Here is a 12,251-nt window from a genome sequence, read left to right as displayed (position 1 = left end):
GACCGAAGTCACAGTGAAGAGGGTGGCGACCCTAAGTGACATGCACTGTCGATTTATTCGCACGAAGCGGTTTCTCCGGTTGAAGACGGAACAAGCCGCTAGACAACTGGAGCTGATGAGAAAAGCTCACAGTCTGCGGGAAGAGGTCATCCGGGTGCCTTATGTTCTGGTGAGAAAGCTCCTTGGGAGAAATGCAAATGATGGTAAAAAAATCTGGCGTGATGAAAGTAAGCAGTCCACGTGATCGTCAGGACTGGATACCAGATGAAGACGGCATGGTGTCATTCTCCGCTGTAGGAAAGGAGGAAAATCTTGCATATATACGTATGCTGATGGAGTACCGAGTGACCTACCTGCAAGAGGTAGAACAGCTGAATCTCGCTAGACTGCGAGTGGATAGACAGCATCGTCTGAGCAGCAGAAGATGGCAGCCGTCTAGAAATTGTGAGACCAGACAGAGAAAGGGCCCCCTAAATAGCAGAACAGCTACAGCTGAAGTTAGGGACCTTTCAAGATGTCCTGAGAGTAGTGGGTGTGGGTTTAGAGGTAGTGACACCTCCAGTGACTCAGGTTTGGGTGGCCCATACAAATGACCCAATAGAGTGCGGGATAGTACGGAATCGAACCGAACCTTAAATACCAGAGCATGTGAGTCACACTGATGTATGGACCGCTGGGAGCGGGGGAGGCCTGACAGGGTTTCGACTGACCGCTGGGAGCGGGGAAGGTCTGACAAGGTTACGACTGACCGCTTGGAGCCGGGGAGGTCTGACAAGTTTACGACCCGGAAATGTGACTTGACGAAATCAGTGACAATGGCAGATAATAGGTCCCTGAGGAATGGGCTGATGTCATTGACTAATGTTCCAGGGGCTGAGCAGCGCAATTGTCAAGTACATGATCTATGTGGGTTATAAACTGTTTGTGTATATTATGTGTTCAACCCCACAAGTTTGAACAAAGGGGGGGATATGTAATGCAGTGGCATTACTGTAATGGTCCTGTGTGTGTGCACTGGATGGTTATATAAACCCTGGTAGATTTGAGACAGGTGTGAAAGGCATGAGGCCTGTTCCTGTGTGGGAAACCGTGAGAGTGAGAGGCCTGGTGAAGCCTGCTGGACTCCTGGAAGGTGAAGCCTGGATCCTTGTGTGTGTGTAAGCGATGCCAGTAAGCCTTGGAGTGCCAGAGGCTTGGAAGATAAGCGTCCTGGAAGGCAGAGCCTGGATCTGTGTGTGTGAGAGATGCCAGTGGCCTTGGATGGGATAAGGGCTGGAGACCACGTTTGGTAAGCCTTAGAGCCACAGGGGTGGCGGACTGAAGCAGCTATAACCCGGCAAAGGTAAAAACACTGCTTATTGTGGACATTTATGCTATTACCTTGCTGAAGGCTGTGACTGGAGCCAAGTGGGCCTGTCTGCCACTTGAGGATCCTGGACATTGTATGTTTATGCCAGTGAGCCACTAAGATGGACTGTGTGATCAGCAGTTTATGAAGTGTAATAAACTGCTGGATGGTGAAATACCGGAAAACGTGGCTGGTGTGCATTAATAGACCCGGCGCAGCGAGTATCCCCCAGGATGATGACTAGCGCTGCCTTACAGTACATAATTAATACATACTTATACATCATGCACATCTTTGAGATATAATAAACCTGTTAATAACAGAGCCACCCTTCAGTCACTGCCACCTGTGCGCCAGCCCCGACGCACGTTTCGGCAAACGAGCCTTTGTCAAGAGGTATACTCCTTGTAAACCTTTGTAAACGGGATCTTGTTTGGGCATAAAATGCCATACAGAACCCTCAAAATTACTTCAAGACTCAAGTTGTCACAAAAAAAAACAGGTTTTGTAAATTTTGTACATTTCATTGAAATAATAACAAATTTTAAGCCTTCTGACATCATTACAAAATAAAAAGCGGATTAGAAAATGATGTGGAAGTAAAGTTGACATTTGGTTGACAGAAGAGACTCAAGGTTTTCTTTCGAGCTCTATTTTTGGACAATTTATTATAGTTAATGCTAGAAAAAAAACGTTCTGCGTTGGCCGGGAATCGAACCCGGGTCAACTGCTTGGAAGGCAGCTATGCTCACCACTATACCACCAACGCTTGGACTGAAGGATGGTGTTTTTTTCTGGCTTCCATCGCTCTGCCTGGGGGAAGTAGATGAAAGCTCACAGGATATTTCCCATACAGCTCACATACAGCTCAGGTACTTTTTTTGATGGAGATTCTCCAATCTTTTCTTTCTCCCCTATCACTTCCGGACTTGCTGCTTAGAACCTTTCCATCATTCAAACGCCAATGATTCATTAAGGTGTCTCTCCCATATGGTCTAGCGGTTAGGATTCCTGGTTTTCACACAGGCGGCCCGAAGATGTCTTTTTCTTTTTTTGGTTGTTACTTTATTATTGTCACAGTCAGAATCTTATTGACCAGTAATTAATGTACATGTATAATATATTATAGAAATGTCCAGTATTATGTGACCCATACACCTGGAGACGCAGTGAGGTGATGAGGGCAGGAGACCTGCAGTACACAAGCCTTCGATAGCTCAGCTGGTAGAGTGGAGGACTGTAGTGGGGCACAGACATCCTTAGGTCACTGGTTCATTTCTGGTTCAAAGGACATTTTATTTCTTATTGTTAGTAGGGTATAATTATCTCCAGAATTAAGCAGCCACATTACTGATGGGGTCACATTAGCCACAATATTAATTTTCCTTAACAATCCCTCCTCGCCGTCCGCTCTCCTGAAGTAGGGCTTCTATTAGGGTCATTACGGTTCTTCACTTACAGCGGATTATCCGGACAGAAGTTTCCTCCCTCTCTTCCTCCTCATTTTTGACTTTTTCGGAAGATGATGTTTTTAGCTCTTTGGCCTCGATTCATGATTGTGTTTTTCGGCTGTACATCAGTCATTACTTACTTTGAGCCTTTTTTTTAAGTCTATTTCCTATAGGTGGCACTAGCAAGGTGGATTACTTCTATAATCGTATATTCACACGGAAAATGATTTCTACAACTGATCCGTCAGTCATACAGAAATGACAGGAGTAGTCCGTCCACCTACGACAGCCTCCTGTATACAACGGCCTCACATTTTCAGATTAAATTAGTATTTTTTTTTTGAAAAACTAGATCTTACACGTAGTCGGCAGGATTTGAACATGCGCGGGGAGACCCCAATGGATTTCTAGTCCATCGCCTTAACCACTCGGCCACGACTACAGCTGCATACACTAGATCTGGAGTCACCGGCTCACTATCTACACACACAGCGTTCTCTATTCTGAGGAGGAGACATTAGTGTCACCACCCAACTCCACAATGTGCTCCGAGGAGGAGACATCGATCCTACACGTGAGGTCCTGCCGGCAGCCATGTGATACTTTCCTCTGGTGACATCTGGGACTAGTGTCCTCCTGGGGATCGGCCATTGTTTCTTTGTGTTTGTTGCTTTCTTTTGTGATATTATGGGTGTAATGGACGTGTAACGAGGTGGCACGGGGTGGTAGCCGTGGGCAGGTCTACTGAGCAACCTTCAGCGAGCACCTGGCACATGAATAAATAGATAGTCAGTGCTTTTAAATAAAACCAACTTTACTGACAGATTGCAGTGTACAGGCAGGTGCAGCAGATATTCTCAGGCCCAGATCTTATGCAGGGACAATAAGCCGTTTCTCTACCTTCCGACTCAGTTTATCACAGCAGGCCGACTCTCACCTTCAGCACACCCTCTGTGCAGTTTGTCGCTTGCCCTAGGGAAGCTGTGCTACTCGGATAAGGCTCCTATCCCTTTTCCACAGTCCCTGTCCTGTCTCGCTGTGCTACTCAAATATAGATATATATATATGTACATCCCTTTTCCACAGCCTCTGTTTGGTCCTCAGCTCCTGCTGAGGGCTGTCGGCACTCTCTCTCTCTCCCGCGCACCTTCTAACCCTGGCCTGGGTCTATGGCTGCTGGACTCTGCTTAGTGCCTAGTCTCTGTCCTCGGATCTGCGCACCTTCTAACCCTGGCCTGGGTATATGGCTGCCGGACTCTGCTTAGTGCCTAGTCTCTGTCCTCGCATCCGCACACCTTCTAACCCTGGCCTGGGTCTATGGCTGCCGGACTCTGCTTAGTGCCTAGTCTCTGTCCTCAGATCCGTGCACCTTCTAACCCTGGCCTGGGTCTACGGCTGCCGGACTCTGCTTAGTGCCTAGTCTCTGTCCTCGGATCCGCGCACCTTCTAACCCTGGCCTGGGTCTACGGCGGCTGGACTCTGCTTAGTGCCTAGTCTCTGTCCTCAGATCCGTGCACTTCTAACCCTGGCCTGGGTCTATGGCTGCCGGACTCTTCTTGGTGCCTAGTCTCTGTCCTCAGATCTGCGCACCTTCTAACCCTGGCTCAGGTCTATGGCTGCCGGACTCTGCTTAGTGCCTAGTCTCTGTCCTCGGATCCGCGCACCTTCTAACCCTGGCTCGGGTCTCTGGCTGACGGACTCTGCTTAGTGCCTAGTCTCTGTCCTCGGATCCGCGCACCTTCTAACCCTGGCCTGGGTCTATGGGTGCCGGACTCTGCTTAGTGCCTAGTCTCTGTCCTCGGATCCGCGCACCTTCTAACCCTGGCCTGGGTCTATGGGTGCCGGACTCTTCTTAGTGCCTAGTCTCTGTCCTCGGATCCGCGCACCTTCTAACCGTGGCTCAGGTCTCTGGCTGCCGAACTCTCTGGTACTCACATGGACCCTTGATGTCTCATGTACTAGCCTCTTCTCTGAGTGCATTTACACCATCACTGGTCCTTACTCATGGGCTTACGGCCCCACTGTTTTGACCTGTCCTTGATCCCGACCTGTCACGAGCAGGTCCTCTCTCGTGGGCGTACACCCCCGTCTACATACAAGCTCCCTTTCTCTGGAGCTCTTCTTTGACACCTTGTCCTTTGCATGCCCAACTGCATCCGGGCACAGTCCATTATATTCCCTGTGGCAACAGGGACACGATTCCTTCTACAACGGTACTAAAGCATTTAAAGGGGTTACACACACGTGTGCCTGCTCCTGCAAGGCAGCACCGATCCGGACCCCAGTGGCAATTGCTGAAGTCATCAAAGTCTAAGTCCATAACAGGCCTCCGATGTCGAGGCTCCAACTGGTATAAGGGAGAAAACAACAACTGCCATCGCGGCTTCACTTCGGTCCAGTTTGACCGGCTTCAACGTCCTCAGCTTGCGGGGCAACACCCTTTTTCAGCAAAGAAAAATTCTCTTCAACTCTCAACGGGCCTCACTGGAAGTATCAGGACGGCTCGGCAACATCGGTCTTCCACTCAGATTCACTCTCCAACTTGCAAATGGCAACAGGCCACCTGCACTGCTCCACACGAGGATCCTCCTACCCCCATCGTGCTGCTTGGGGCGGGCCTTCTTCCTCTTTTCCCTCCATCTGCCGGCCTGAAGATACAATCCTGGGGACTGCCTCCTTCTCTCAGGTCGTCACCTCAGCACACACTTGCTCTCGGAGGGCGGGCCACTTCTTCGCGCGCTTTCTCTGCCTGCCGAGGATTTCACGCCACTGACCGACATCTTCTTGTCAGTGTTCGGCGCCATCTTGGACCACAGCGTTGTCGCCACTGCAATGCTCCATGTGGGCGCCGTCTCACAGGCCTCAGGGGTCCTCCCCACTAGTCCGGTAGGCACAGGACGTTTGGATACGATCCTGCCGACTACGCCAAGTGTAATACAGGTACTTTAGTTGCAGTGACACAGAAACACAGAGCAGCCAGTACAGGGTTAATAAACAAGGGGGATTTATTGTAACAGGGTCAATCTCCATGCAGGGAGTAACAGGGCAATTATGGGGACAACAAGGGGAGTAGCAGATAACAGTCTATAACCGACAATCCACAGATTGGCTAGATGTAGCAGAGTCAACATGGTTGTAATCGGCAGTTTTACACTTTGCTGACTCTTGTTCCCCACAAGGCAGTTGCCGGCTGATGCCAGTGTTGTTTTCTTCTGGCTTCCCTGCCTAAACAATGCTCCGTCTTCTGGCGGCAGCGGGCGGTCTCCGGTTTGACCCACTGAGCCCCTAGTCCATAACACTGCACCTCACTAGCTCGGCTCCACAGACCCTGCATCTCTTCTCCCTCTAGTCGGGCTTGACCCCAACTGTCAACTCCCTGCTTTTCCACGCAAAACTCCTTTTTCTCCCTCTTCCAAGACACGCCCCCAGCTCCCCAGTCACCTGACTCCTCAGCTCTCCCCCTGGACACGCCCTCAGCTTCCCGGTCACCTGACTCCTGTGCTCGCAGTCTGTCTTCCCCCTGCAACCAGAGGCACAGCCCTAGCAGTTTCGGATCCCTTGTTCTGAAAGTACTTACACCCCGGTCTTCCCCCTTTCAGACGCACAATGTCGGAGCAGTCACCACTCGGGGCCTTTATTCGGCTGTTGTAGACCCCTGAACACTGAGACCTTGTAGTTCTCCAGTGATAGTCGTCTTGTACTGTAATAAGGAGTAGCTGGGGTAACTATGGGATCAGGAGTAAAAAGATTATAATTTGATTAAAAAAATAAATCAGCGAAAGAAGCTTTGAAGGAATCAATCTCGCTACCTCTTGCATGCTAAGCCATTAATAAACATAAATGGTATTATACGATGGTCCCCAGCACTTATATACTTCTTTATGTGTTCTATTCTATACTGGAGTAGACACGCTGCCGGATTTTCGAGGACACATCTTGCAGCAATAATGCTACCATTGTACTGACACCCATCATCTGCCAACTTAGTAAACTTGTTGGGGTGCCATCACAGGACGAGCCTCCCTGACACTCTGACTTCTGTCACCCAGCTAGCTGCCTCACTGTCCTGCAGCTCCGTTCTACCATCATCCCCCACATCTATCCCCGCGAGCACCTGCTCATTGAGGAGCAAACTCCTTTCCATAATGTCTATGGTTCTCAATGTTGCCAGCTATTCATTTATACCTGGTGGTATAAATGATGGTGATGGTCAGTGTGAAAGGGAGACATTATGAAGTGAGCCAGTGTAAAGGGGGACATTATGGAGAGGAGCAATATGGGGGGACATTATATAGAGTGTTATTGTGGGGGGGACATTATGGTGAGGGGCAGTGTGGGGGGATGTTATGGAGAGGGGCAGTGTGAGGGACATTTTATAAAGGGGCAGTATGCTGAGGACATTATTAAGAGCGGCAGTGTGTTGGGGACATTATGGAGAGCGGCAGTGTGGGGGACTATTATGGAGGCATTGTTGTGGGGATGTTTTGTGCAGGAAGCACTGTGAGGGGCAATTATTTATTCAGGGGCACAGCATAGGAGACATCTTTATATGGCAGTATAATGATACTTTTATTTTTAAGGGCACCGTGTCGGGATGTGCTGCTGAAGATGGAGAAGAGGCAAGTCTGCAGAGATGAGCTCTGGGTGCGGAGTCTCATCATGACATCTGTGCTACATGGAGACGAAAGTGATGGGAGCAAGTCCAATCAGGGAAGATGTCACCTATAAGGTACCTGGATGCAAATATTTGCTTTTGTGATACTGACTACGTCTCATCAATACTGTGATTCTTTCATGGTCTGCAGTCTGATGATTGCTGGTAACAATAACTCCCAGTATCTCATTAACATTGCTGAAGACATAATGAGAATAGTAGGTTCATGTGATACAATTATACATGGAGCTGACCTGACATTACAATTAATTTCTGTATTAAGCCTGATACTTTATACATATACTGATGGTGGTTCTGGCGCTGCACTAATATACTGAGGGTAGTTCTGGCACTGCAGTTATGTACTGCCGGTGATTCTGGTGCTGCATTTATTTACTGCCTGCTATTCTGGTGCTGCATCCATATTCTAACAGTGGTTCTGGCACTGCATTCATGTACTGATGGTGGTTCTGGCACTGCATTCATGTACTGGCCTGGGAGGTCAGGGAGCACAGTGCACGTCAAAGGGCCTGTCACAGATAATTCTATGATAATTAAGCACATAGGCGGAGATTTAGGGGAATAATAAGTACATAGGCGGGGATTTCTTGGCTTTCCCCGGACACTAAGCCTGTACAAGACAGAATTGAATAAAGCGCTTTTCTCTGCAATCAGACCTCTGCTATTGGCCATACAGGTAAGTATAGATTTACATTCCTCTACCCTGTATGGCCATAGTAGAGGTCTGATAACTCCAAAGTGGTGACAGATTCCCTTTACCTTAAAGGGAACCCGTCACGTCGTAGCTACTATCTACACTGCCCCCATAACGTTGTCAGTAAAGCACTAACAAGCTTTTTTCATTAAAATCGGTGGTAATATAATGATTTTCAAACATTATATACACTTTGTCCTACCTGCTGTATTCATTCATAGTAGTGTGATCCTACTACTCAGTCATGGGCTGCCGGCAGGACCTCACGTGTAGGATAGATGTCTCCTCCTCGGAGCACATTGTGGAGTTGGGTGGTGACACTAATGTCTTCTCCTCAGAATAGAGAACGCTGTGTGTGTAGATAGTGAGACGGTGACTCTACATCTGGTGTATGCATTTGTAGTCGTGGCCGAGTGGTTAAGGCGATGGACTAGAAATCCGTTGGGGTCTCCCCGCGCAGGTTCAAATCCTGCCGACTACGTGTAAGATCTAGTTTTTGAAAAAAGAAAATACTAATTTAATCTAAAAATGGGAGGCCGTTGTATACAGGAGGCTGTCGTAGGTGGACGGACTACTCCTGTCATTTCTATATGACTGACGGATCAGTTGTAGAAATCATTTTCTGTGTGAATATACGATTATAGAAGTAATCCACCTCGTTAGTGCCACCTATAGGTGGATATCCTGTAAATCATCTAAAGAGACAGAAATTTACAAGGCACGGGCCTTTAGGGCCCCTAACAGGATCATTTTCTTCTTTATGGAGAGGATCTATCTTGGATACATTACATAAAGACTTGTTACCAACTAGATCCTCATAAGGAGAATCCGGAGCTTCCATGAATCCGGACGATCTCTGACTGTAGAAACCTCCCTCATCGGTGATTACTGTAATGTACTGATGTAATGTCCGCCATCAGGAGATGGGTCTGGAGACTTTCTTGGGGGGGTCTTAGTTATTTTCTTTGCCATGTTGTCCAGTTCTAGGATGCCCGGTGTTGTCTGATTATGAAGATGCCGGTCCCACAATGGCTGATCCATGTTCATTATTCACATTAGTGATTGGTGTCATATTTGGATAGTTAGGAGGCCGACACCATCTCTTGGTGACCTGCTATAACATTCAATGGGGGTGTTGATGGGTTGACAGTGGGAGCCACCCCCTCTAACTGTTTTGGTGTTATGGTCGCTATTGGTTGTGGCATCTAAGGAAACAAAGAGGAGGAGAGGTGCGAGACCAAGAGCGTGATACTTACCTAACTCCTGTAGACAGTTTAAGGCCTTCGATACCACGACCAGTCGTGGCCATCACACCTAAAGAACACATCAAAATCAAAAGTATAACCTGCCATTGGGTGACACGAGAGGTAAAAGTTGCAGTGAAAAGCATGTACCTAAGCACGTGAGAGGAAATGGGATCGATACCTGCATCCTCCACCTTTTCTTCAAATGGAGGAACAGTTATTATTGAGTTATTCTTTTAATTTTTTAGTCCTGATAAAGTAATCCCCCTGTTTAAACTGTATTACAGTATGAGGCGACCATCACTGGAGAACTACGAGGTCCTACTGTACAGAAATCTACAACAGAAGAGTAACGGCCCCGAGAGGTGATGGCACCGAGATTGTACGGCCATTACTAATCACCTAGGAGCCGATAGAGCCGAGCACTGCACTACTTATTACTTTCAAGTCTACAAAATTGTGGGGGAAAATCTGTCACAGGACAGAGATATCTTTGTACTGAGTTCACCAGTAGATAAAAAAATATTATGAATTGAGAGTCCTCAGTGGCTGATACCTTCTAATGTTGAACTGAAAAGATGGTGATAAACATCAGCTCTGGAGACTCCTCCGGTCTCTTCATTTGACTCACTATAATACAAAATTTGAAGGGTTACATATTTATACTCAACATAACACAGAATAATGCAGTAATAAGACAAGTGTCGTGAAGCAGAACGATCAATCTGAGAACGGGAGAAGCAGATGTGGCAGTAAATAATGATTGAGCTCTGGTCCAGGTTTGTGATGACCCCACAAGGTCAGAGGAGCACATTTCTTAATTCATGTAAAAAGACATAAATCCATCCAATATCTGCTTTCCTATTCTGTATGTGTCACCGGTCATCATAAGTTTGTGCTCCCAGACTCTTCTGTCTCTGAGATGTGTATTTTTCTTTCAATACCAGCAATTTCATGTCCATGATGCTATGATCAGGGCTACAGAAATCTTTGGCCACTGGTAATATTTTTCCTTTAATCATTTGGCGATTTGCAATTGTAGTCACCTACCATCCAGATTTGGTTGATAGGTGACTACTAGAGGGATTCAGTGGCTTTCTTTAGTTTTGTAAAGTAGGAGATGATTCCTTGATATTCTAGTGGCTTTTGCAATCTGGTTTTTAATTGTTGTTGGATGGTAGTGTAGCACCCTGAGGATTCGGCTGCTACAGGGGTATTACACCTCAAGCCAGAGGTGTGGTATTCCACTCCCGGGTAAGGATGGAGTGTGGAACTGAGCTTAGTAGGCTGCATGCACTACATACATCCCATTTCCGGGGGACAGAACAACGGTACTCCCACCAGTATATGTGCAGGTACGACAGCGTCTGTCCCTGGCTGGAGTGGGAGGGGGGGTGGAACATCCCAGTAGTGTAGGGGCAGATAGGGGGAGTACTCTGGGTAAAGCTAGGAGCTCATTGGGTGCTGTTCACCTGGGCTCACACATAGAGGGAGTATATATGGTGGGCACCATCTTAGGAAGAGGGTCAGTCAGTCTGAGGAGAAGCAGAGCAGAGGAGCTCAGCCTGGAGGGCTGACAGGGAGCTGTGGCTCCGGCTGGGCCCAGCTCCAGAGCAAGGCCTGCAGAGAGAGAGAGAGGAGTAAGAAGGACCCAGAGAGAAAGACAGAGGGAACCCCAAGAACCCAGAACCAGACCAGGAAGGGTGAAGGGTTGGCGGACACGGGTACCGGAACCCGAACTGGTGGAGGCCACTAATCCTCAGCCAGAAACCGGAGGTCGTGGTCAAGATTTGCCACGACCCTCACCAAATCCACCAGAAAGGCACACCAAGCATAGGGTCAGGGAACCCAGAGGGGGTTTGACCACCAAGAGACCCGAGGGAGCCGACCAAAGGTGGATCCCTGGTGGGAACGGCCAGGAGGAAGAGAGAGAGACAGGGAAGCTCAGGACCACGCTCCGGACTGCCTGGGGGTTGGCCGAGTCCAGGACCTGGTGGACGCAGCACGGCTCGGGTGGTCACTCAAGGCCAGAGTGACTGAGAGAACACCTGTGAATAAAAACCCTGAAACTGCACCTCAAGTCTCTGACTCTCCTTTCTACAACATAACTACACCCATCATCCACACCTGCTGCCCTGAGGCCATACCCCTCCCGTTGGGGGTTATACCATCACTGCTGCACATATACCACCGGCCTCAGCGGACTGCTCTGCAGCGGCGGCTTCAAAGCCGCACTCAACGGGTGGCGTAGTCGATCAAATTAACATCTACTGCCATAGACTGCCACTTAGTTTGACACCCTGGGCACGGACCGGGTCACCGCCACAAGGACTACTACCCCCATCGAGATCTGGCTCCGGGTATCCCTTGCACACGGCCCAGGGGGCGCGTCAACTTTTGGCGTAGTCGGCAGGATTTCGTGCCCGCAACCACCGGGTACTGCGTGCCTGAAAAAGAGACTTTTAAAACTTACCATCCGTGAGCCTTCTTCCCGCAATCGGTGAAGATTCCCGCCATCCACGGAGTTTCCCGCCACTGGGAGAAGATTCCCGCCATTTCAGAAGATTTCCCGCCCTGGCAGAGCGGACTCCATTATGGGCGTGCCAGAGGGTGGCAAGAGGCCACCTCCCATCGTGGGCCAGGACCAAGAATGGCGCCAAAAGCGGAAACCGCCCCCACCAGCAGAGACTGTGATGCTTGAGATGTCCATCAGCGTGAGGGGACTGCCCCTGGAACTGACAATCACCAAGTTGCCCCGGGACCACCCTCAGTGTGGGCGGACCAAGAACAAAAGAGAGAAGATGGGTGCAGCCTGGAGGAGTCTGGAGAAGCCGTACCC

The 12,251-nt window shown here is 48.9% G+C and overlaps 3 non-coding genes across 3 annotated transcripts; 1 reads left to right on the top strand and 2 right to left on the bottom strand.

The window, feature by feature from the left end:
* Nucleotides 1–2,045: 2,045 nt before the first annotated feature.
* Nucleotides 2,046–2,117, bottom strand: TRNAG-UCC (transfer RNA glycine (anticodon UCC)). The gene has a single exon. It is a non-coding gene; the product is annotated as a tRNA-Gly (tRNA).
* A 1,042-nt stretch (nucleotides 2,118–3,159) lies between these two features.
* TRNAS-AGA (transfer RNA serine (anticodon AGA)) lies at nucleotides 3,160–3,241 on the bottom strand. Its single transcript has one exon. It is a non-coding gene; the product is annotated as a tRNA-Ser (tRNA).
* A 5,326-nt stretch (nucleotides 3,242–8,567) lies between these two features.
* On the top strand, nucleotides 8,568–8,649 carry TRNAS-AGA (transfer RNA serine (anticodon AGA)). The gene has a single exon. It is a non-coding gene; the product is annotated as a tRNA-Ser (tRNA).
* The last annotated feature ends 3,602 nt before the right edge of the window (nucleotides 8,650–12,251 follow it).

This window comes from Phyllobates terribilis, unplaced genomic scaffold, assembly GCF_046119375.1.
Source record: "Phyllobates terribilis strain yellow unplaced genomic scaffold, ASM4611937v1 Scaffold_3__8_contigs__length_932513732, whole genome shotgun sequence".
Classification (NCBI taxonomy): domain Eukaryota; kingdom Metazoa; phylum Chordata; class Amphibia; order Anura; family Dendrobatidae; genus Phyllobates; species Phyllobates terribilis.
The sequence above is the reverse complement of the archived record's forward strand: the minus strand, read 5'-3'. Positions and strand labels throughout refer to the sequence as shown.